This window comes from Mustela nivalis (assembly GCF_964662115.1).
Source record: "Mustela nivalis genome assembly, chromosome: 4".
NCBI classification, from domain to species: domain Eukaryota; kingdom Metazoa; phylum Chordata; class Mammalia; order Carnivora; family Mustelidae; genus Mustela; species Mustela nivalis.
Genome location: NC_139023.1, coordinates 111,558,985 through 111,583,337, shown reverse-complemented (window position 1 = coordinate 111,583,337; position 24,353 = coordinate 111,558,985). Strand labels below are relative to the sequence as shown.

Sequence of the window (24,353 nt, the reverse complement as noted above, 5' to 3'; positions counted from 1 at the left end):
GATATCAGCCTACAAATCCAACTCCAGAAAAATCAGATTTAGCGAAAATTATGTCTCATTATAATGTAGTTCCTCAGTAAATTTTCATTGATGATAGTAAATAAAAAGACATTAAGTTTTAGTTTCTGATTTTAGAAGATTTATGTCCAGCAGGTGTGACTTTCAAGCTCACACCAAGTCAGGGAATTGTGATTTAAGATTTGCTTGAGATTATACTCTGGTTTCGGTTTCTTTCTTTTTTTTTAAAAGATTATTTGATATATGATTCTTTATCACATGTATTATTTCTCTCAAAGGAAGGCATTGTCAGTGAATTAAATGAATCAGCACTTTCTTGTGATGTTTTTATGTTTTTAGTGATATTGCTGAGATTATGGGGGCATGTATTAACAATGGTTTATTTACTATCAATAAAATCTTTTTGATTAGTTATTTTAAAATTGAGAAGATAATGTATTTTTTATCCTATTAGTAATGACTGCCTTTTATTTACAGATGTGAAAATAATAACCCAGACTGTTCATATCTGTATTTTAAGAAGTTAAAAAAAAAAAAAGTAGAGGAACAGCTTATACCCAGTGAGCTGTATACAACATGATATGATAATGATAGAAATATGGTTGTCAGTTGTATGAAGCAAAATTCATTTTGGAAAGGTAAATTGTGCTTACTCTAACGTTCCTATTCGGAAATATCTCAACGAATTATTCTGAAGTTCAGGCTTAAATCTTATTTGTAGTATGGCCCGTCTGTATATCATAACAAAAGATTTATGTAGAGATCATGAAAGCTTAATTTAATAAAATGGGAATCTGTTTTGTGTTAACTGTTGCAACATTAAAAGAATGTATATCTAGTGTGCCATTCTCCAGTTTCAAATCATAAGATTTTGGACCACTGTTAGCTACCAACACTTTTCACTTTGAGATTGCCAGTCAGATTGAAGTTTAGCTTCGTGCTATGAGGAGATAAACTTGGCTAGTTAGCCCGAGAGGAAAAGTTACATTGTTATATCTGTTATTAAAGGGTCCTTCTTGGGTTTCTAAGAGTTATTTTGCTATTACATAGCTAAACTTAGATGTTCAGCCAGTAATCCTAATAAGGAGTGACCTGGGCTTTGAAGTCAGGTCTAACCACGGAAAAACCAAATGTTGTGCTTTAAAAAGCAGACTCATTGGATTGTACCTGCAGAAAGACATTAGTGTTATTTCTTACTCAAATTAGATTTATTTCTTACTCAAATTCAGTGGCTAAATTTAAAATTTGGGTACCCCCAGGAGTCTTTTGCTCATGGCTAAAAATGAAAATTTAATGTATGTAACAGGTGCTTTTGTGTTTTTATATATTTGCTTGACATATTAACACTTGGGGTTTCTGAGTCACCTGCTTGACTCCTAGACTGGGTGAGATAACCTTTTTTTTTTTTTTTCTACACATTATACCTTGCTTTAAGAAAAGCTAGTACATTTATGAGAATTATATTTAAGTACTGTAATTTTGCTAATTATTTAGTTTACTTTCTATACTAACTTAACAAAAGCAGTCTTAATTTTTCTTATTTACTGTTTTTTGCCTATTTCTCATTGCCCTCTTGGCATTTAATAGGGTGGTACAGGATGAATGAGTATAGCATGCACCCATTATAAGAGGAAGGGGAAACTGAAGTAGGTGGGAGGATACCTGAGTAATATGTAACATTTTGAGGGTTTTTTTTCCCTCTTTCAGCTATGTTTGGAAATAAATTTTTCAATCCCAATATGTACCTCTTCACAAAGTATTTTTTTTTAAAGCTGTTTTCACTTCATTATGTGACTTCATAATTATAACTGTCTGATATTTTATTCTCATTTAGGAGACAGCTCAGATGATAGGTGTAAGCCATTAATGGTATAAATATGGGGAGCAGAAACTTTCCCATAGGTTTTTTTTTTTTTTTTAACAATTTATTGAACCAGAAAAAAAGAAAAGAAAATAGTTCATCCATTTCTCCAACCCTACTCCCACTCTGGCAATCACCAAACTATCCTCTGTATATATGAGCTTGTTTGCTTTTTTGTTTTGTTTTTTTTTTAGATTCCACATATAAGAGAGCTCTCATATGGTATTTATTTTTCTCTGTCTGGCTTATTTTTATTTCACTTAACATAATGCCCTTGCGGTCCATCTTGTTCTTGCAAATGGCAAGATTTCATTCTTTATTATGGCTGAATAATACTACATTATACCATTGATCCTTGAAAAGGAAGGCTTGAAGTGCACAGGTCCATTTATATGTAGCTTTTTTATTGTATAGTATTGTAAACAAAATGATCACCAAGGCCTAAGTCAAGGAGCTAATTGTCTATGTTTTCCTCTAGGAGTTTTATAAATCCTATATTCAAGTCCTTAATCTATTTTGAGTTAATTTTTGTGTATGCTGTATGTTTTATTCTTTTGTATGTGGTAGTCCAGTTTTCTCAATACCATAAAGAGACAGACTGTCCTCTCCGCATTGTATATTTTTGGCTCCTTTATCATAAATTAATTGACCATATATGTGTGGGTTTATTTCTGGGCTCTCTTATGTTCCATTGATTTTTGTGTCTGTTTTTAATGCCAGTAACCATACTGTTTTAATTACTGTAGCTTTGTAATATTGTTTGAAATCAGAAGTGTGATGCCTTCAACTTTATTCTTCTTTCTTAAGATTTTGGTTATTTATTTTTGTGGTTCTGTACAAATTTTAGGATTAGTTTTTTAAAAGGATTATTTCTTTGAAAAGGGTCTTCAGAATTTTGGTAGGGATTGCATTGAATTGATACCTGTAGATACCAGAATGTTCTTCCTTCTATTTGTCTTCTTTTTGAGTTTCCTTCATCAGTGTCAATATACAGGTCTTTCACCAATACTTGGTTAAATTTCTTCCTCGGTATTTTATTCTTTTTCATATAGTTGTGAATGGGATTGTTTTCTTTATATCTCTTCCCGGTTCATTTTTTGTGTATAGGTGCATCAGATATTTGTGCATTGACTTTGTATCCTACAACTTTACAGAATTCTTGTATTCTAAGACTTTTTTGATGGTGTCTTTAGTATATTGTAAAAAAAATATATTTAGTATATTGTCTTTAGTATTTAGTGTGTGTGTGTATATGTATATGTATATATACATATATATATATTTGGAGGGAGAGGGAGGATCCCAAGCTGACTCCCTGGTGAGGGGGAAGCTAAATGTGAGCCTCAATCCCAGAACCCATGAGATCGTGACCTGAGCCAAAATCATGGATCGGAGGCTTAACTAACTGAGCCACCCAGGCACACCTATTTATCTAAATTTCTAAAAGATTTTTTTTAGCTCTTTTAAATATGATATTTAGGACGCAGAAACTGGTCTTTGATGTTCTAATACAGTGTTATGCAAAGTATTATCCATGGGTCGTGAGTTTGTGGTACTGTAAGGTAGAAATTGAGAGTAAGTTTTTAGAAATTCTTATATAAGTTTGAGCCGATAATTTCAAGTCTGTTGACATTAATAAAAAAAATTGGGTGCTTGCATTTTGTATAGTTTTAAAATAGATTTTTCTGATAATATTTTGTTGTATTTTTGTTAAAAGCATTATTCTGAAACAGGTTGGAGATTTAAAAAGACTAATTTCACAGATCCTTTGAGAAGCTTTGCTCTTTGTTGTTTCATCGATCAGTCCTGTTGGAGCTGCTCTTATTTTTCCATCACCAGTCTCCCCAGAGTGGGGGTTTCCATCCTCAATCAAGGATGTACCAGAAAAGATTCTCCTACCAAAGTAAAAATGTTGGGAGAAAAGAGGCTAATATCCCATCTTAGAAAGTAGAAACTGGGGAGGGTGACCCTCTTTCCTACCCAGATGAGCCTCCGAGTTGGATTTTGTAATAAGACCAACTCAATACAAGGGGCGAATGAGTGGTTTAGTTGGTTAAGCATCTGCCTTCGGCTCAGGTTATGATCCCAGGGTCCTAGATTGAGCCCTACATCAAGCTCCCTCCTTGGCCTGCTGCTCCCACCTGCTTGTGCTCTCTCTGTTAAATAAATAAATAAAATCTTTAATAACAAAAACAAGACTAATTCAGGGATTTTAAAGTGAAGAAGGGAGACTTGGGGGTTCTGTCCTTCTCTGCTACCTTGCCTCTTCTCCTTCACTTGCTTTTCCCCTTTACTCCTCCCTCTTCTCCTTGTTTCCTCTGTCTCTTTCTTTTTAGTCTGGATGGTTAGAGTTTGAGGAATTTTTAAAAATTAATATGACACTTGGATATCTGTTTCTCCTGGAAGGTGGGTGAGGCTTAGAGAGTTAATTAGGGTAGCCATGTAGAGTCAAGTTTTAGAGGAAGCAATTTCCCTCCTGCTTTATCCAGTCGTGTTTGTCTAAGTAGCAGAAACAGATAGATGGGATTTAGGGAATAAACTTCTCAGGAATAAAACATGTGCATTTGGCTGCAGAGTGCTATGTGTTATCTCAGGAGGGAGAGTGGCAGATGATGTGTTGGTGGGAGGGCAGCCCAGCGTGGGGTCATAAGGTGGACTTTGGAATCATCCTACCTGTGTTTTCATCTCAGCGTTATGACCTCCTAACTGTGACCTTAGACTAGTAACTGAAGCTGTCTGTGCCTTAGTTTTTTCACTGATAAGTTGGGAATGCCAGTGCTTAACTCTGGCATTTCCGTGAGGTTAAATGAGTTAATATATACAAAACATCTAATTCCAATCTTTTTTGCTTCTTGCGCCTCTTTTCTGTTATTAGCATCAAATCTATACTGGTAGCAGGTTGAAATCTGTGGATGTTGCGATTGGTGTAGGTACTGACCAGATACTTTATTGGCTGGGCACATGGTGAGGTTTCTTCCTTTCTAGTTTGCTATTTTGAAAGTTTATTTGGTTTGTTTTTTTAAATCAGCAAACAAAAGTTTGTAACAGTGACTATCTTTTTGTTTTCAAGATTGGAAATTGTAGATGTTGGATATTTCTTAAATGATGTTCCATATCTCCGTGGAACAGTAGTCATAAAACAGGCATGGAAAGGTAAATGTTGGAGTGACAAGACACCTTAGATTATATAGTCCAAACTACTTACTGCCCGCACCACTTTCTTCTTAAACAGCTTATAGGAGATCAAAACAGATGAGTTCAGTGATGGGTATACTTAGTTTTGCAAATAACGTTCTTTAATGTTAATTCAGTAGCATGAAAATTCCTTAACTGGAGTCCTTAACCTCTCTTAGGCCAGTAGAAGTTTAAGTTGGGTAATACGGATATTTTTCACTGACCTCTCCCAAAATAATAGTTCTAGATTAGCCTTTCATTATGTAGATTATGTAGGAAGAAGATGTGTGTTTCGTTTTGTTTTTTAAGATTTTATTTATTTGACAGGTCACAAGTAGGCAGAGAGGCAGGCAGAGAGAGAGGAGGAAGCAGGCTCCCCGCTGAGCAGAGAGCTGGATGCGTGCAATGTGGGGCTCAATTCCAGGACCCTGGGATCATGACCTGAGCGGAAGGTAGAGGCTTTAACCCACTGAGCCACCCAGGCACCCCACAAGGATGTTTTTGATTGTGTACCTTTACATTGGTATAAGAATAGCAGTAGCATTGTGCAGGTCACATGTGAATTTATTTTAGAGATAATGCCAGGTGTTTTCTCATAGGTTTTGTACCTGTCTTTTGGCCACCAGAAGGAATTCTTCTATGACCAATTAAATCACCAATCTTTGATGATAGTCCTGTTTTAAAAGGCCCAAATACCTGATTACCTGTACCAACTTGGATACCTGAGACTAGCTTTTTATCTATCAAACTCATAGGAAAAATCATTTGAGCATCCAGCTCTAGACCAAATGGAGTTCTACACCATTTATATTTTCACTCTGTTTTGCTTCTTTCTGTTACTCTTAAATAGTTGGTTGTGATAACTTGATATATCATGTTACTTAACATGAAAGTTTTATATAACAAATGCAGAATGATAGGGAAATTGACTGTGTTTATTTAGTTCACACGGTATCTTGTTACTCCTGTTTGGAGTAATTACTATTACAGCTTTATGGGACAATTTGAATATCCTATGTAGAAGTGATTTACAGTACCATGAATGATCAGAATTCTGTCTGGCCTAAGAGTCCTCCTTCTGTCTTCTTTCTTCCATTTACCAGTGTCATCACAGTTTAAGAGAAAGTTTAGTGCTGTTTTTAAAGCTGTGTTTATTATTTATTTAACAATAAAAATCTAGACTCTCTGAACTCTGGCTAGATTGAAGCTTATATTTCATTTTGTGGCATTTGCCTCAGTAAAGCAAAAATGTTTACAGTCTGGTTGAGATGACTGTGATATGTAATGGGAATCAAAACTTCATGGTTGCATTATTTTCACAGAGAAAGAGCATTTACTATATGTGACTAAAATAGCATAATGGTATTCTTGTGTCTGGTTGTTTACTCACCAGTACTTCATTAAATACTCTTTTGCATTTTCAGATTCATATATTCTGTATAGTATCCCTGGTATGTGGCTGGCTGGCTGCCTTATGCTTAAACATATACCCAGAAATAGGAATCCCATTACTTTGCAAAAAAAAAAAAAACCATTTTGTTTCTGGAATGTTCTGAATGTTTTCACGTTCTTAACTTTGCTGAAAAAAGAAATCTTTCTTTCTGGAACTTGTACCCATGGACCCTGGTTCCTGCCCAGAGGATTATTAAATTCCTGGGTCCTCACTAAGACTTTCTAAGTCGGATTCTCTTGTAATGAGTGTCCATAGTTTGTACTTACAAAGAGTGCCCTTTTTGATCAGGCAAGTGTGGGAATTAGTGCTAGTGAGACAGTAATTCTAGTCCATTATTATATTATATATTCAATCTTTTCAGCAATGTCCATTTTTAATTGGTGATTCCTTGCATGATACAACTTATGGGTCTTTGACTATTCTAATTATGGTTGTTTTCCTGGTACTGAATTACACATAGTATTCCTGATGTAGTCTAAACATACAGAATACAGTGGAACTAACACTTTCCCTAATATGGATGGTGGTTTTTATTTTTTTTTTTAATGCAGCCCATGACCATATTACTACTTAAAAATAATTTTAAAACTGAATAGACTGTCACATTATTGACTTACAAGGATGACATCTCCTTCTAAAATCTCCCTGATTTTATTTTAAAAATTTAGTTAAAAAAATTTTTTTTAAGTTTTATTTAGTAATTTCTGCAACCAGTGTGGGGCTGGGAATCATAACACTGAGATCAAGAGTTGCATGCTCCTTTGACTAAACCAGCTAGGTGTCCTGCCCTGATTTTATTTTTGTGGACTCCTTGTCAAGTCTTCTAAATTCTATTGAATTTGAATTTCTCTTTGAATTTTTTGCATTTGAATCTAAACACTGGCTTGTAGATTTATCCCTGTATATTTTGTGTATCTTCAAATCAATAAAGAACTTTTAAATCCTTTTCCCACAGCCTAACATACTACTCTCTTTTACACACTTGTTTTTTTGATATACATACCTCCTAAGTCTATAAAAAGTTGCTGAAAACAAATACTGAATCAGCTTCAAGAAATGGAGCTTGGGTTAATGATTTTTTTTATGATTGCGGAGTAATTAACAGGTGAACATTAAGAGATTGCATACATTTCCTGAAATGCCTAAATACAGTTTTAGATTTGGAAGTGAAGAAAATAAATATACTGAAAAATCCATCTTAATTAGGGCTGTATAATGTCTGCTGATTTTTGGGGGTTTTTTTTGTCTTTCACATTGCTTTAAGGAGAAAAGTTTTTGGTTTGCAAATCACTTTGGTAGAGCAGTATGCCTTCTGTCCTTTTTTCCTGTCTTGTTTCTTTTCAAGATTTTATTTATGTATTAGAGAGAGATAAGGTAAGCAGGGAAGGGCAGAGGGAACGGGAGGAAGAAACTGCTTCTGAGCCGACTGCACTGAGTGCAGAGTCCAACGTGGAGCTCCGTCTCACCACCAGAAGATCGTGACCTGAGACGAAACCAAGAGTCAGAGGATTAACTGACTGGGCCACCCAGGCACCCCTGAAAAAACCTTTGTTCCTGAAGCTTGCTATAACTCTTCTGAGAAATCTCAGTAAAAAATTGTTCCTATTCTATTGGTTTTGTGCCAGAACAATTTTTAGTTCATGGTGTGTTCCTGTGATTAAAGAATCTGTTGCAAGGACTGTTTCTTACCTCAGTGTTTCTGACCTACTAGATACTACGTGTGAGCACACTGGTGTCTGGTTTATGTTTGTGTTGAAAAGCTGGAGAATTCATGAGCTAGTTAGAGGCTTTTGTTTCTGATATAATACTGCTTGGAAGTTGAGGAAATGGCTTATAATGATTGCCAGCAGAGAATAATAACAAAGCTAACATAGTTAATAATAGTAATGATAACTAAGCTAGCCAGGTGGTTGCCAGATAGATTTTCTTGGAAATGTATTCTTAATGTTTAACTTTTTGAACATACATTTGCATATTTTGAAGTAATGTTAAGGCAGAATGTTAACCTTTGTTATTTGTTATCTGATCTGTGTTATCTTACATGTAAAAATGGAAGGTTTTGTACAAAGACAGTAGTGTTATAAATGTTATCTGCTAATTACATATACTTTCAACAATTAAGAAATAGAACTCTGTTACCTCACCCTTCCTGCCGTACCACACACACACACAAACACACACACACATTCTCTGCCCCCACCCACTGGTATATATTGTGTACTCATTAACCATTTGCTAAAAGAATTGAACCCGTGTCAACTACTCTAATATAACCAAAAAATGTTTAACTACATTAGTCTCTGATTCAATAATGACCAACATTTGGTAGTGGTAATGTTTGATTTATACAAGGAAAGCTCTGTGTAGAGCCTAGATTTACCTATAACGTCTGCTAAGAAATTTGTGTTCTCAAACAATAATGTCTTTAGCCTTATCCCTGTATTTGAGTGACTCTGGGCCCTTACTCTGAATGCAAGAGGTGGTTTGATTTATCAGAGTGGGAAACAAGATGAACATGAAACAGCAGACAAATATGCTTCAGGCATATTGCTACCAGGCAAACCAACATCTTAGCCCCTCCATTCCCTCACTCGCATCTCTGCAGTCTACACAACTGGGAGTAGTGACATTGCTCAATAAACTTTCCCTAACTGCTGTCAGCAGCCTGTCTTCTGCCAAATCCTGTGTTACCCAAAGCTCAGAACCAATATGGTTGTGCCACACTGACCGGAATGATAATCATTCAGTGTTGCTCCGGTCTGTTCTACTCTTAGTTTAAAAAAGGAAAAAAAAAAAAAAGTGGCATTGACGTAAGGACATTTCCTTTCCATTTCTAGCTGGTCTTTGTGATTGTGTGTTTGCTTTCTGTGGAGGAGGCAAAACAGATGTGGTAGATGTGATCTACCAACCTTTGGTGCTATCTTGATAAAAAGTCAACTGTACAGGCCTGCTTACTGGGCTAGAAAAATAAGCCTGGGACTAAGAAAGGCACGGGAGACCTAGTAGGGGTATTGGTGGTAGTTCTGACTTAAAGAGGGCTGGAAGGAAAAGGATCCTTAGGAATTTTTTTTTTTTCCCTGTCAACAAATTCCAAGCAGAATGAATAAAATAATCCCATATATGGAAACATTAACTCCTTTTGTCTAAATGTTGATGGGTCTTGGTTCTGGAAGGCTGCATGGTACAAAAGAAGCTGAAGTCACACTTCCTGACACAGGAATGGAATGAAGACTTTCCCAGCTTCTTTACAGGATGAGAGAAAGTGCACAGTAGAGACGCACTGTTAACAAGCCTGGATTTCCTGGAAACAGTTTGGCCTCCAGGAGTGGCAGTTGCATATGTGAGCAGTCTGTTCTGGGCAATGACATGTTTAAGGAGACCACACTAGTTGATGTGGAAGTAACTTGTAAATTAGATTCTTTACAAGTTACTTATTGTCACATACTGTGCCTGTTATTTTATGGCTTTTGGCAACCTAGCTAGCTTGGGCTCTTCATTTCCCTGTCACTTTCCCCTTGGAATGTAGATGCCCTAACTACCTGTTACTCCCTGGAAATGGTAGTACTTTCATATAATCAAGTCCTTCGTGTGCTTTTTGTTTTTGCTGAGAGTACATCTCTCCCATTTTGTTACTGCAAATTCCAACTCCTATTTTGACATCCAGGATAATTGTGATTATTTCTGAGAGATCAAGAGTTGCATGCTCCTCAGTATATTAGTCATTCTAGTATTTATGTTGATAAACTTTTTTTTTTTTAAAGATAGAGAGAGGGAGGAGTAGGGGCAGATGGAGAAAGAGAACATTAATTAGGCTCCATGCCAAGCACAGAGCCCAACACAGGGCTTGATCTCACAACCCTGAGATCATGACCTGAGCTGAAATCAAGAGTCAACATTTAACTGACTGAGCCACCCAGGCGCCCATATGTTGATAACTTTTACACATTTCTTTATTAGTCTGTAGTACCCCAAAGTATTCCTTTTAATTGTACCTCTGACTAGAATGCATTCCCTCTGGATATGTGCATGGTGCTTTCCTCTTAATCCATTCTTGTTTCTGTTCATATGTCACCACCCCAGGAAGTCTTCTCTGACTGCGTTACTGTAAAAGAGGTCTCCACTTTCTGTCCCCTTTCTCTGTTTTATTTTTCTAATGTAATACTTATTTTTGACATTTTATTTACTTGCATGTTTATATGATGATTGTCTCTTTCCTCCTGACTGAATGGAGCTCTGTGAGGGCAAGGACTTCATTTTGTTCATTGTTGTATCACCAGGCCTTGAACCACCTAACACAAATTAGACACTTGGCAGGTATTTGTTAAGTGATGGAATAAATGAATATTTGCTTTCCCCATTTGCCTTCTAATTCATTCTTACAGTCGTTAGCATTTAGTTCATATGTAATCACTCAGTAAATGTATGATGAACAGATGAATGCATAATTCAGCATTAAATGCTAGAGGGCTGGGGCGCCTGGGTGGCTCAGTGTATTAAGCCGCTGCCTTCGGCTCAGGTCATGATCTCAGTGTCCTGGGATCGAGCCTCGCATCGGGCTCTTTGCTCAGCGGGAGCCTGCTTCCTCCTCTCTCTCTGCCTGACTCTCCGCCTACTTGTGATCTTTCTCTCTGTCAAATAAATTAATAAAATTAAACAAAAAAATAGGCTTTAAATGCTAGAGGGCTTAGCTACTACTAGTAGAAAAAAAGATTCTTGTCTTTTAAAATAAAATATTCTAGAATTAAATATATAATAGAATTAATATTCATTCTAAAAGAAAAAAAAATCATTTGGGATCTGAAAATGAAGATAAGCTAGATTCTCTTCTAGTTAGCTCTGAAACCTAGCCTTTTGGATTTCTTTCTTTTTTTTTTTTTTTAAGATTTTATTTATTTATTTGACAGAGATCACAAGCAGGCAGAGAGGCAGGCAGAGAGACAGAGAGGAGGAAGTAGGCTCCCTGCCAAGCAGAGAGCCCGATGTGGGACTCGATCCCAGAGCCCTGAGATCATGACCTGAGCTGAAGATAGAGGCTTAATCCACTGAGCCACCCAGGTGTCCCACCTTTTGGATTTCTAATGTTGATATAATTTTAGGTTTTGAAAAGTAGTCATGTTTGCCATTTTAATGTATTATAATAGAGAAATAAGAATTATGTACATATGAAGTAATTAGAGAATAGTATAAAAGTTATTTTAATGCCAAAATGAGTAATGGATACTAATTGTAATGGCTGTTTAGAATAATGAGAGATAGTAGTCTATAAATATTTATTATGGTTTAGCGTTGAAAGAGACCTTAGAACATTTGGTTCAGCTGTCTCATGCAGCTGAGCAGAATAAGATGGGAGATGCAAATGATTTGCCCAAGGTCACAGGATTTGTTAGTGGTAGAGTTAAAATTGCCATCAGGTTTCTTTTGTAATATTAAGAGTTGTAAGAGTGTGGATAACAAACACTTTTGTGTACAGTTTGCAGAATTAAAAATGGTTGCAAATACTCTTGCTGGCATTCTAGTATCATGGATCAAAAATTTAAATGTGTATACATTTTTAGGAACAATTCCTAAAGAGAAAGTCAGATCAGTATACCAAAGTAAATGGATATTATCATTTATCACTTTATGTTTAACATAAGAGCAAAGAAAATTGGAAATAAATTACTAAACAATAGCCTGTTGACTAAATACCATTGATTTCTATTATGGGAATTCATTAAATATTTATTGTGTGTTATTTTTAAGTCTGTGTATAATAGACCTAAAGAGACATAAAGGATATAGTCATTGCATAAAAGAAAATCCTTCTGGTCTACAGACCAGCACACTGTTGGTTATAGTTTGAGACGAAGTAAGGACAGAAATGAAGAGTTGGTATCTAGAAACTTCGGTAGTTTGACAGAATAATTTTATGTCTGTTGAATTTGATGATAAGAAATTTGGTCTTATATTTTGTACGGTTTCTTTAAATTTTGTTTTCCAGTAACTTGTCTTTATTATAGATTACAGAAGAATTGGTATAAGGCAGGTATAGTGTTCACCGCAGATAGTTTGAGGAGCATTGCTTCTTGGAGAGTTACGTACACATTAGAAAAGTTAAATAGTAGATGAGGGAGAGGGCTATGCCAGTTCTTTATACCCTTTCTCTGAATTTGGTATCAAATGGGCTAGGCCCTTATTAAATATTAATAATATACACTGTGAAGATTTTAGGATTTTTTAAAAAAAGTAGATCCCTGTTTTTTTTTTTAAATACTTACCTGCCATTAACTTACGAAGTCATGATTTTGTAACACATTAAATAAATATAAACTCTCCTTTGAGTGCTTAAATTTTCTTGATGCTAATGGATTTTTTTGTTTTGTTTTGTTTTGAAACATTTTTAGCTTGTGGGTTTTGAAGGGCTTGTGATTTTTTTCCCAAATCATGAAAGTAGGCTGCTGCTGGTAGTTTAGGAACCACACTTTGAGAAACACTGTTCTAAGGTTTCATTAAATCGTTTCAAATTCATTCTTAACATTTTTTTTGGTCATAGATGCCTTTGAGAATTTGGGGAAAGCTGTGGACTGACTCAATGGAAAAATGCATGCAAAGTTGTACACAATTTGCATACAATTTTAGAGGTTTCATCTCATCCTTGAACAGAACCTAGTAAGGAGGGAGGGTTGAAATGTGTAAATTTCAGTGTTAAACTGTTCTCAGGTAAACTAGAGTTGACTTACTCATTTCTAACCTTTATAATTATCTATGGCATTTGTTACCATTTTCTTTATTATTATAAAGTGGACTGCATGGAAACACAAATTTCTGTATAATTAACAAACTTGTTTGACTTAGAGATGTTTGTATATGTGTTCTTTTTTTTTTCTTTTAATAAACCACCATACTTTTCACGTTTCTGGTAGAATTATATTCACACGTTAACTACAAAGCATATTAAATCTCTGGGCTTAAACACATGGATTAGCTATAGAATGAAAGTGTCGTGTGGTGTCTTAATAGTGAATTACAGTTTAAAAAGGCACATTTCTATTTCATTGGGATGCTAGTAGAGAAGAATAAAGATATTACTTCAATAAAGGAGGACTCATCATGGAGAAAAGATTTAGAGGACTAGAACAAACAGTATTAACAGCAGCCCAGTGTTGGAACTAGGTAATTCAGTGGCTACATAAGGAAAGAAAAAGGCATAATCACCCTCTTATTTCCCTTGGTTTTGTGAGGCATAATGACATGTACTTTGAGGTATTCTCCTCACTGCTACCATATAAGGTGTATTCTCAAGACTTTTGGGTAAAACTGATTATAGTTTGACTCATAAGCCAAAAGAGAAGGCCTGTAGTTAAAGTAACCACTGCTTACATGGGTCAGGAGTTTACAAAGTTACTCACAGAGAGACATCAGTGACTGTTTTATCTCGCCATTCTAACATACAGAAAGCCAAATGATTTTATTTTACAGAGGGCCATGTTTACGTTAGACATCCAAGGCAGAGATTAGTTTTTTATGTGTGGTTGAGTTGCATTTACACGCTGGCTGGGGGGTCAACACTGTATGGCAGTAGGCAATGCACGACAGAACAATTTTAAGTGCTAAGTGTAATATTGTAGGGCAGATTCATAAGTACTGGAGTGACAGTGAACACATTGGGATTTGAAAGAAAGCTTAAGGGATATGTTTTAAAAAATGCAGTACTTCTCAAATGTTCTTTACTTCTTACTTTAGTGCTTAAAAACTTTACCACTTTTGTTTTTTGTGACATTTGGTTGATGACTGAGTAATACCGTTAAGAAAACAAGTTCTGAGAGTTCCCTATTTTGGGGTAGTGCTCATACCTTCTTGTGTGTTTTTTGAGGGGTAGCAGTGTGAAAGTCACATCCATGGTATTCTGGGATATATGTGGGAGATAGTTTTCTCCTATAGAAGGTACTAGAAAGTACATTTTTAAAACAAAATCAAAGATTGCCCATTACTTAGGAGTTTTTCAAAATAAGACTTTCCTCAGTGCTTTTCTCTACCTCAAGAAAATCCTGTTGGTTAGATTGATATAATTTTATTGGTGTATTTATCCAAATTTTGGTAACAGCACTGTTAGAAAAATCACATCTTTATTTTCCCATGGTTTAGTTCCCATGGTTTTTGGACATGGGAAATTTCTGGTAGTGTTTCTTTCTATAGCTGTCATATTTATATATTCCTTTTTTACATTTATTAAGTCTGAGGGCATTCTTGTCATACCCATGGTGTTAGGGTCATACATTTCCGAGCATTCCATATTTGTTGAAAATATGCAGAGGTTGAAAACTTGCATGTTGGTTGTGGCTCTTATAGAGGTACCTGTCTCCTGCTTGTTAACCCATAGAATACAATTATCCAATTACCAAGGTAATTTTGTGAACCAGCAGAAATTGTTCTTAGTAAACATCTATTAAAATGGTGTTATTTATATTATAAAATTTCTGTAATATACTTGGGTATATATGTCATCAGTAAATAATTTCTATTGCTGACATCTGTTTCGTGAGGTTTGTAACTGCTGGCTTACTTCCAGAGGAAGGCATAAGAGGTTTTTGTGTGCATACTGAGGTTCCCTGTGATTTGGAAGGATACATTTCATTAGAGAATTCTAAGTGTTGCAGTCACTGTTATAGCTAAACATTGTGCTTCTTTTTGAAAAAGCTTAGGGCAATATAGCAGCTATATTAAATAGCTCATTTTTTTTTAAGAGAGGGAGAGAGAGAATTCCAAGCAGGTTCCATGCCCAGTGCGGAGCCGGAAAGCAGGGGTTCAGTCTCACAACTTTGAGATCATGACCTAACTGAAATCAAGAGTCAACATGGTTAACCAACTAAGCGACCTAGGCATCCTTAAATGCTTATTTTATTTTATTTTACTTTAAATATTTTATTTATTAAACTGAGAGAGAGTGAGCACAAGCAGGGGAAGGAACAGGTAGAGAGAGAAGCAGGCTCCCTGCTGAGCAGAGGGCCTGATGTGGGGCTCCATCTCAGGACTCTGGAAACATGACCTGAGCTGAAGGCAGATGGCATAACTAACTGAGCCACCCAGGTGCCCCATAAATGATCATTTTAAAGAGAGATCTCATGCAGTTAAATGTGTTTAAATAATACCTGCCATATTGGGGTCTAACTTTTAAAAGTGAGAGCTCTATAATGTTTTCATTGATTTTGTTTTTTGCTATGAGTTCTGTAATTGTTTTGTTTCTGTGATGTGCTTGCTTTCAAGAGGTAATAGCTATGGGGAAGGGTTAGTCTAACAGGTATATCTCTAACTCCTTATGAATCCCAAATAGCATACTTCTTGTGGATAAGATTAATGTTCTGTTTGGTGCATTTTTGAGATTTTTGTTTAAGTGGCATGCTTTCTTGAGATACTGGTATTTTTAATGCAATTTTATAAAGATGTAGTGCTATTTTTTTCTCTCATTGAAAAGTTTTAGGAAGAGAGGCTCCTGGATGGCTTAGTTGATTAAGCGTCTGACATTAACTCATGTCATGATCTCAGGGTCCTGGGTCAGGCTTCCTGCTTGGCTCCCTGGAGAATCTGCTTGTCCCTCTGCCCCTCCCCCTGCTCATGCACCCGTGTGCGGGACTTTCCCTCTCTCAAATAAAGGAATAACATCTTTATATATGTGTGTGTATGTGTATCTTTTTTTTTTTTTTTAAGTTTTAAGAAGAAATGCTGGAGCCACACATTTGCATGGAGGCTAAACATTTGGGGAAAGTTCAGTTATAAATTTTATTTGAGTATAATAAAGTTAATGACATGTTTAATGACACACATTGGTATTACTGTGAGTTGATTGGCTTTAAATCATTGTCATTAAGAAGAGTCATTTAGGTTATTTTAGTTATTCAAATGAAAGTATAAAATCTCCTATAATTAATTATTACTTTGATGTTTTGTTCAGTTTAAATATTTTATGCATGTGCACATGGAGGTACAACAGACCCAGAGATGAGGATCTAGTTTACCAAACCTGGAATCTAGATCTAGATCTAGAAATACCTCATGGCCCTTTCTTTTCTCATAGTCTTGCTTCCTTATTCTAGCCTTTGTACCAATACCCTCCTTCCTTGTTTTCTTCACTTTCTGCCCCATTTCAAGGCTTCTTCACCAATATTATCTTATTGATTCTTATTCTTTGGCCTTTTGGTACAGTGGCAACACCTAACTGACCTGAGAAGTGGTAATATGAGGTCACTATCCTGTGAGAATGGAGTTTGGGAAATTCAGAATTGGACAGTAGTAAGCAGAGACAGAGGACATGGAGAGCTGGTTCTGATCCTGTGGCATATCAAGCTCTGTTGCTAAATAAAGGAAAACTTAAGGCTTAGAGAAGACAGGAATGGAGTGAATAAAGAAGCGATATTTTGTCTTTATTTATGGAGGGATGGGGAAGCCATAAGGTCTGACTGGTCAGTTTGAAAAGCTGTCTTCTCTGCCTTGTAGGTCCTTGAAACAGGCATCCTGCCTATGTGAATTGGTGGCATGGCAGAATAATAATAGTGAACATTTATTTTTGCATTGTGTGGGATATGCTATGCTGGTGTTTTATTTATCTGCTGGAGGGCTCTGTGAGACAGGTGGAATTGTAGTCCTCATTTTAAAGAGGGTTGGGTGAAACTTAGAGAGGTCTAGTAAATTCATGTCACGTAATCAAGAAATGGCAGAACATGAATATGAACCCATATTCGCCTGATTTCAAAGCTTATTCTCTGAACTATGTTCTTATTTGCTGTATGGACATCAGCAATCCCTTTGAAGCTCTCTTTTTCCATCTGCAACACAGAGTAAAACTATCTGATAAATGGCAAAGAAAGATAGAGGGTCTCATAAAGTTGCTTACTTACTGTCGTTGCTCAGTAAATAGTCCATTACTTTTTCTGGGTAATTTCTTTCTCAGAATAGAAAAATATTATATGAGAAGAACTACTCCTTTAAAATAACTCAAGAAAATTTGCCTTTGGGTATTTCCTGGTCAAAGTCAGATGGGGGGAGCTCAAGTCTGTGGTACCTTTCATCCTTTCATACACACAGACACACACACACACACACACAGAGTCTGCCCATCTGTTTATTGAAGACTGGATTTCCTTTTCAAGAGAAAACTTCTTGTCATACATAATTGCAGTATAAAAGGGTTAAAACGAATCCCTAGAGGTTTTAGTCCAAGTACATACAGGTGGTTGATATTACAGCCTTTCTCATCTAGGTTAATGGGGAGGCTCAGTAGAGATACCATTCTCTTTATGAGCATATAGTTGTTCTGGTGTACCTTCATTTCTGCATCAGTAAACAGAAGCTCAGAGGTAGTTCCAGTATGTGCAGCCATGTGTGCTTGCGACTTAAGTGAGATCACAAAGCAGTGTTTTTTAGAGAAACATAGAGCTACAATTAAGTTTATGGAAAATTGGACAACAGTAATAAAAATGCTTCTCAAGATCAAAGGAGAAGCATTTGCTGGTGATTAGTTTGATTTATGTTGATTTTGACCCAGGAGCCTCCCACTACTACTGTTTCTTTAATACACACTGTACATTTATGAAATATGCATACACTTAAGGCTGTCATATAATATGTACAAGATTTACTGATGACAGAAGGTTATTACTGTTTTAGATGAATGCAAGTTATTCAGACTTTGAAAAGCAAAGAAAAAATGAACTGTGAAAATAATGAGTGACCTTGTAGTTTTTCCTTAGTTGCTAACAATTCATAATAGTGCTACATCCTACCCAATTTAAGGGGAAAAAAATAATGTCTTTCTAGTGGGTGAATGGCTTGAGGAAGTGGGACTAAATGAAGCTCATAGGAGTAGTCAGTGAGATGCCATCTGTAACAAGTCTTAAATTTGTTTTTATGCATTGGGCTTTTCCCACTATGTATACAGCATTAGTTCTTCATGATTTTTAATTTAAATTATGTGAATAGAAAACTTGAATATCTAATACTAAAGATGGCTGGCGATTTAGAAAAGATCTTAATATCAAAACCCAAAATGATTAATATTACTGGCTTCAAAACGCTATCGACAAAAAGGAATTTGTTTGACAGTTTAAATAATATGAAAGATTGGATAGATGGTGATAGGCATTTGTTTCCATTTCTGATCATTGATTGAGAAAAGGTTGTGGTTAAATAATGAAGGTGGTCCTATCTATGTGTCTATCTATTATCTATCTATCTATCTATCTATGAGAAAGAGAAGAGACAGCAAGAACTGGGGGCAGAGAGGGGAAGAGGGAGAGAGAGACAATCTTAAACACACTCCACACTCAACACTGAGCCTGACAGGGAGCCCTGAATAGTCATCTGAGCTGATCAAGAGTCCAGTGCATAACTAAGCCACTCAGGTGCCCCATAATTAAGCTCTTCCTAATGCTTGTTAGATAAAGATTAACAAGAGGAGTTGTGATACCTCTTTGAAGGTCCTAGGGAAAATATATCACTGACTATCCCAAATGAATTTACTTTGTTTTATTAGAAGTGTGGTTTTGAGTGTAGACCTTACTTAGACCAGTTAGGTCTAATGATTAATCAAAGAATCTCATTTTCAGATTAGATCCCAATCTTCTCTCTTTGGTGAACTAAGTATATTTCTACCAGAATTTAACATATAAAACTGATGTTCCAGTTTGTGATTTCCTCTTTACTATGGTTTAATTAGATGTTTTTCTAATACCTACAATATTCAAAGGTCTTAGGAAGAAGAGCAAATTCAAAAACATGATCTCTGACTTTATAGAGCTTGTTTAAAGTTGGAAACAGGTTGGTGACAAATTATAGATGGCTCATAATTCAGGCTTTAGTGTTATTCTAGACTGTAGGAAGCAAGCAGATATTTGAAGTTTTTTTACCCTCTTTTTCTAAATAGTTGACATGATTGGAACTCTTCAGTATGAAGTGGTATTAGGGCCACCATTATGGAAATGTGAAGATGGAGGGAAGGGGAGGGTAATGTGGAGAGTGGAGAGTTTGGTGGTAAGAGGTCTTTAGAAAGCTCTTGTAGTAGTTAGTAGGCAAGGTCAGGGTGACATGTTCAGCGTATGGACTAACATGGAGGAGTAATGGAAGGATAGACACAATTTAGTAATTTCCCTAGATGCTGGTATCTGTGGAAGAGGCAGAGTCAACAGGGGCTATAGCATTTCTATGCTCTACCACCTAAAAATAAGAGTGGCAGTTAGAGTAAAAGCAATCCTCAAAGGATAGATAGTTCTTTTTTTTTTTTTTAAGATTTTATTTATTTATTTGATATAGAGAGATCACAAGTAGGCAGAGAGGCAGGCAGAGAGAGAGAGGAGGAAGCAGGCTCCCTGCTGAGCAGAGAGCCCGATATGGGACTCGATCCCAGGACCCTGAGATCATGACCTGAGACGAAGGCAGCGGCTTAACCCACTGAGCCACCCAGGCGCCCCGTGGATAGATAGTTCTAAGTAGTTGGATTTGAACATCCTGAGATCATGGGATCTTAGACTCTAGTAGGCAACTGGAACAAAGGAGCAAGAAAAGTTTTACCTAGTTATGACATTGGGTTTGGTTAGGTTATTTTCTTTCTACATTGTTCATTACCTTTATGTTACTACTGGATGAGAGTATTTAAATTCTTCAAGTTGGGTACGTTTAGAGGAAATGTCCATAGATTTCCTTTTAATGTGAGGAATGTGAGAAATGGTCAAATAGTATAGATGTGTTCTGTTTCTGGTTATCTATCATCTATTTGTCTGTCTCCTTACCTATCTAATCTATTTTAATGTTTGACCTAAAAGGAAGTTCAAGCATTGGCTGAAATAAAATCTGGGGTAAATTATTTGATACTTGTCACATTATCGGAATTCAAATTTCAATTTATTTGCTCAGTTTGGAAGGGAATAGATTTTCCTTTGCTCTACCAATGAAGTCTTTCAGATTAACTCTTTTTTAAGGATTAGATCTATACCTTTGTGCAGACAGCTCACAACTAAACTTTTATTTTACTTATTTTTTAAAAGTTTATTTATTTATTTGAGAGAGAGAGAGCGCGCAGGTGGAGGGACTGAGGGAGAGGGAGAATCTCAAGTGGACTCCCCACTGAGCATGGAGCTTGATGCGGGGCTCCATTTCAGGACCCTGAGATCATGACCTGAGCCAGAACCAAGAGTCAGATGCTCAACCGACTGAGTCACCCCCAGATACCTCAGATAGAAAAACTTTTAAAACTGGAAGGGCTTGGGGCGCCTGGGTGGCTCAGTGGGTTAAAGCCTCTGCCTTCAGCTCAGGTCATGATCCCAGAGTCCTGGGATCGAGCCCCACATCGGGCTCTCTGCTCAGCAGGGAGCCTGCTTCCTCCTCTCTCTCTGCCTGCCTCTCTGCCTACTTGTGATCTCTGTCTGTCAAAAAATAAATAAATAATCTTTAAAAAACAACAACAACAACAACAAAAAAAAAACCTGGAAGGGCTCTTTGAGATCATTTAATACAACCCCTACATTTTTGAGGTTAGTAATCTGAAGTCAAGGAAATAGTAATAATAGCCAACATCTGTTGAGCTCTTACTTCATCAAATCATTAGAACAACTCTATAAATAAGTACCATAGAAAGCAGTGGCATTGCTGGCTTTTTGTTTCCTTTGTCAATGCCCCTTACAATTTAAACAATTTAGTTCTGTGGGAACAGTTTATAAATTCTGTTACTAAATTAAGTGATTTCTTTATATTTAAATTCATAAAAAGAAATAGTGATTATTAAAAGGTAGTTATGCCTGTTATTTAATGTTGTAAAACTGTATCTTTTAATGCAATTCTGCTGTTTTTAAAGACTTTTTCCCTATCCTACAAAGCTATCATATTTTAATAAATATACTTGCCTTTATAGTATTTTAAAATATACTTAAGAAAGTTCAATCTTAATTATTTTTTATTGATACTGTGATTCTGAAAACTAGTCCATTTAATTTTTATTGAATTTTGGAACTACTTTGTCAGTCATATATAATAAAAGCTGTGTATATGTGTGCACATAAGTGTAATATAGTTATGTTGATAAATGTGCTGTGAGTTAAATTTTGATCTGCTTTGTTACTCTGGAAGTTTTTTTCTTTAGTGTAAACATACTACCAATTTTTCTTTCCCTTAAATATCTTGGCAGCTGAGGGGATAGTTTCTATTAGTGTAAAGATGAAAACAAAATCATGATATACTATGTATGTGATACATTGTGAAAACAAAATCATGATAATACTGTTTATGTGCTATACTATGTATCTGGTGGAGAATATTTCAGTTTAAAGTTTTGAAATCTTTTTTTACACTGTGAGATTTTATATACCTTTGATCAAATAGGTTTTTTTTTTTTTTTTTTACTAATTTCAAGAATTATTTTGGTCACTTGATAGTCATATTTTAAAATGAAACAAATTTCTAATTATGGGTGTGCCTGGGTAGCTCAGTGGGTTAAGTCTCTGCTTTTGGCTCAGGTTATGATCTCAGGATCCTGGGATCAAGGCCTGCATGGGGCTCTCTGCTCAGCAGGGAGCTTGCTTCCTCCTCTCTCTCTGCCTGCCGTCTGCCTACTTGTGATCTGTCTCTCTGTCAAATAATAAATAAAATCTTTAAAATTTTTTTTCTAATTATGTAAAACTTTAGTTTTTCTTAATTTCACTAATTTATTTTGTTTTATTTTTTAAATTAAGTAGGTTTCGCATGCAGCATGGGGCTTGAACTCATGACCCTGAGATCAAGAGTCCCATGTTCCACTGACTGAGACAGCTAGGCACCCCTCAATTTAAAACAAAGCCAGTGTTAAATAAATATCTGTGGCATCCATTCATTCAGTATATATTTTGTGAAGGTATGTGGTGTGCTAGGCACACTTCTAGTATTAGGATAAAGTGGAGAGGAAATGTAGACATAGGCCTTGTTTTAATGGATCTCACCTTCACTACTCTTCTTGATTTTAGTTACAGATTCTTGTTCTCATGTACTAAGATTGGTCTGCCTTGATCATTATTTATAAGGAAAGAGTTTGACAGCTGATGGTAATCAAAACCTAACCTAACTGAATGATTGGTATCTATTTATTTGTTACTTTGCTTCCAAATTTTGAATTCCAGTACTCGGTTCTTGTCTAGTTTGCTGAGGGATATATTTTTTATTTTATTTATTTTTTATTTTTATTTTTTAAAGATTTTATATATTTGAGAGAGACAAGTATGAGTTGAGGGGAGGAGCAGAGGGAGAGGAGCAGAAGAAGAGGGAGAAGCAGGCTCCCTGCTCAGGGATAGGGGGCTTATCCTAGGACTCCAGGATTAGGACCTGAGCTACAGACAAATGCTTAACTTTACTGAGCCACCCAGGTACCCTGGGATATATTTTTTATTTTTTAAAAGATTTTATTTTATTTTTTTTTTAAATTTATTTGACAACAAGAGAAATCACAAGTAGGCAGAAGGCGGCAGAAAGGCAGGCAGAGAGAGGGAGAAGCAGGCTCCCTGCTGAGCAGAGAGCCTGATGTGGGGCTCCATCCCAGGGCTCTGGGATCATGACCTGAGTGGAAGGCAGAGACTTAACCCACTGAGCCACCCAGGTGCCCCTATTTTTTATTTTTTTAATTAATCAATCAATCATTTATTTTTTTTGAAGGGAGGTGTTTTTTTTTTTTTTTTCTTTAGTCATCAGAGAGCTCGCACAAGCTGGGGGTGGGGGGGGGTGGCAGGTTGAAGGAGAAGTAGGCAACCCACTGAGGAAGGAGCCCAATGCCAGACTCGATCCTGGGACCCTGGGATTATGACCTGAGCCAAAGACAGACAACTGAATAAGCCACCCAGGTGTTTCTGGGATATATTTTTTAATCAAGATGTAATTTTAGTAAAATGTTCTGCAAAATACTTTGTTGCGTTTTTTTTTTTCTTCATTTTTTAAAAAAATTGTGGTAATTATAAAAGTTAACCATTTTAGGGGCGCCTGGGTGGCTCAATGGGTTAAAGCCTCAGCCTTTGGCTCAGGTCATAACCTCTCTGCTTACTTGTGTCTGTCAAATAAATAAATAAAATCTTTTAAAAAAAAAGTTAACCATTTAACTATTTTTTTTAAACTTTTTTTTAAAGATTTTATTTATTCATTTGAGAGACAGGGATCACAAGTAGAGAGGCAGGCAGAGAGAGAGTAAGGGAAGCAGGCTCCCTGCTGAGCAGAGAGCTCGATGTGGGGCTCGATCTCAGAACCCTGGGATCATGACCTGAGCTGAAGGCAGTTGCTTAATGACTGAGGCACCCAGATCCCCCCATTTTAACTATTTTTAATTGTACAATTCACTTGCATTATTAAAGTTACAGTATTGTATAATCCAAAGAGAAACTTAGAAAATACTTTAGTTTTAAATATTTGAGGCATATTGGTTAGTTTCTTTCTTTTTTGGGGGGGTAAAGTCTTATCTTCCTACAACCTAATATTCAGTGTGATCTACTTGTACTTACTGAATTCTAAGCTTGCCTTTTAAATTAGAATGGTTTCTTTTGATTTGTACTTGTTCCATGTTTCTAAGTATGTATTAAAATTGCATCATGTTACATTTTACTGCAATTTTATATTTTCTTCTTTTGGAGCAGTGAAATAGATATGTATGAACTTTGAAGGAGGTCAAACTAAGTTATGTGAACACAGAGAAAATTGTTAGAGAAGGGAAGAAAGATTTGGGGATTGAAGACTGTGGTACACTTTTAAAAATGTCTGACAGTCTCAGACACAACTGGTTTCCTTCCCCTTCTACTAAATGCCCAGAGTAGGAAGCACATCTAGTGTAAAAGATATTTGGGCCTATGAACTAAAAGAATTCAGTACCCCAAACAC

General features: G+C 36.1%; 1 protein-coding gene across 13 annotated transcripts in view; it reads left to right on the top strand.

Moving 5' to 3' along the window:
* PDLIM5 (PDZ and LIM domain 5) overlaps positions 1-24,353 on the top strand; it is a 204,045-nt gene that overhangs the window by 38,072 nt on the left and 141,620 nt on the right. The window lies entirely within an intron of this gene.